This window comes from Gekko japonicus, unplaced genomic scaffold, assembly GCF_001447785.1.
Source record: "Gekko japonicus isolate JY-2015 unplaced genomic scaffold, Gekko_japonicus_V1.1 scaffold513, whole genome shotgun sequence".
In the NCBI taxonomy this organism is placed as follows: Eukaryota; Metazoa; Chordata; class Lepidosauria; order Squamata; family Gekkonidae; genus Gekko; species Gekko japonicus.
The window spans coordinates 541,412-543,524 of NW_015171519.1; the positions used below are offsets into that span (position 1 = coordinate 541,412).

The following is a 2,113-nucleotide window of genomic DNA, read 5'->3' on the forward strand; positions in this document are numbered from 1 at the left end:
CCTTGCACATTCTCTAGAAACCTCTGTACAGGATGTCTGGCAACTATTTGTGCTTCCGGGTGCGCCAACAGGGAAGATCATATTATCTCCCTTCGCCGAGGACTCAGAAGCATGTGTAGAGTTCTCAGACATCAACGTATCTTCTCTGCTTCCTCCGTGCAATGAAAAATGCGGCTTTTAGAACTCAAGATAGATTCTCCAGTAAGCCAGATTTCAGCCTCGGCTCCCCCCGAGCTACAAAACAGGAGAATTAACAGACCGGCTCGGCTCCGATTTGCGAGAAACGGCCGATTTGCGAGAAACCGACCCTGAGCCAGCAGCACAGAGTCTAAGAAAACCCAATTAGGGGTAATACTGGGAAAGAGCCATAATTCAGCGCTACAGTCCTCATGAGTTGTGTGTGCAAAGTTCTGGGTTTCATTTGCAGCGAAGCAGAAACTCAACTAGCAAAACTGGGAACGAACTTTGCTAGAAACCATTGGAGGGTTACAGATAGAGAAAACAATATGGAACTAGAAGGAATATCGGCACTCTGGCTCAGTAGGAAATGGAGCTTGCACAGCCAATATTTCATTGGAGGAGGAGGAGGAGGAGAAGAAAAGATTGGATTTAAACCCCGCCCTTTACTATCCGAACGAGTCTCAGAGCAGCTTACAATCTCCTTCCCTTCCCCACAACAGACACCCTGTGAGGTCGGTGGGGCTGAGAGGGCTCTTTCGAGAACTGCTTGCAAGAGAACAGCTCTGAGAGAACTGTGACTGACCCAAGGTCACACCAGCAGCTGCAAGTGGAGGAGTGGGGAATCAAACCCGGCTCTCCCAGATTAGAGTCCGCGCACTTAATCACTACACTAAACTGTCTCTGAAGCTGACCCTAGGGCGAAGACTAAAAGCAGATGATGCGGTGAGGTCTGAATGCGAGACAGCCTGGGGATCAGGACAGGAAGGAAATCAATTAACCTAGAAGACCTGGATTCGAGTCCAGTGCACCGTAGAGACCAACTGGGTTTTCGCTGCATAAGCTTTCGAGTGTCAAAACTCCCTTCACTGGAGTTTTGACTCTTGAAAGCCTGTACACCAAAGATTTCATTCATCTCTAAGGTGCTACTGGACTCGAATCCAGTTCTTCGGCCACGGGCCAACACAGCTACCCTCCTGAAACGAAATAAAACTAGATTGTCCTCAAACCGAACTATGCACACTCACACAAATGTATCATTCTCCGGGGCCGAACTTGAAGCGACACTTGATAGAATCATAGAGTTGGAAGGGACCTCAAAGGTCATCTAGTCCAACCCCCCTGAACAATGCAGGAAATCCACAAATACCTCCCCCCATTCCCCCCAGGGACCCTCGCTCTATGCCCAGAGGAAGGCCAAAATCCTCCAGGATCCCTGGGCCAATCTGGCCTGGAGGAAAATTCCTTCCTGACCCCAAAGTGGCGATCGGCATATGAGAAAGGGCCACAAGAGCTGAGCACTGGCTCCTCCCTTCTTTCCTTCCCTCTCACGACCTGCCTAAGTTCTCACAATCAGCATTGCTGTCAAGTGGCCATCTAGCCTCTGCTTAAGAAGAAGGAGAGCCCACCACCTCCCGAGGAAGCCTGCTCCACCGAGGAACCACTCTGTCAGGAAGATCTTCCTAACGTTTAGACGAAAAATATGTTTAGCTTTTATGTGTTCTGTGTCACTTTGGGTTAACATAAGAACATCAGAGAAGCCACTGTTGGATCATCAGGCCAATGGCCCATCCAGTCCAACACTCTGTCACACAGTGGCCAAAAATACCAGGTGCCATCAGGAGGTCCAGCAGTGGGGCCAGGACACTAGGAGCCCTCCCACTATTGACCCCTCCCAAGCACCAAGAATACAGAGCATCACTTGCCCCGGAGTCCCTATCTATACCTTGTAGCTGATAGCCACCGATGGACCTCTGCTCCATATGCTTATCTAATTCCCTCTTCAAGCCATCCATGCTTGTAGCCACCACCACCTCCTGTGACAGTGAATTCCATGTGTTAATCACTCTTTGGGTGAAGAAGTACTTCCTTTTATTTGTTCTAACCTGACCGCTCAGCAATTTCATGGAGTGCCCACAAGTTCTTGTATTGTGAG

At 49.5% G+C, this 2,113-nt stretch overlaps 1 protein-coding gene across 1 annotated transcript in view; it reads right to left on the minus strand.

The window, feature by feature from the left end:
• Positions 1 to 2,113, minus strand: part of LOC107117313 (cytoplasmic phosphatidylinositol transfer protein 1-like) — a 63,372-nt gene that overhangs the window by 52,732 nt on the left and 8,527 nt on the right. The gene's annotated exons all lie outside the window — the stretch shown is intronic.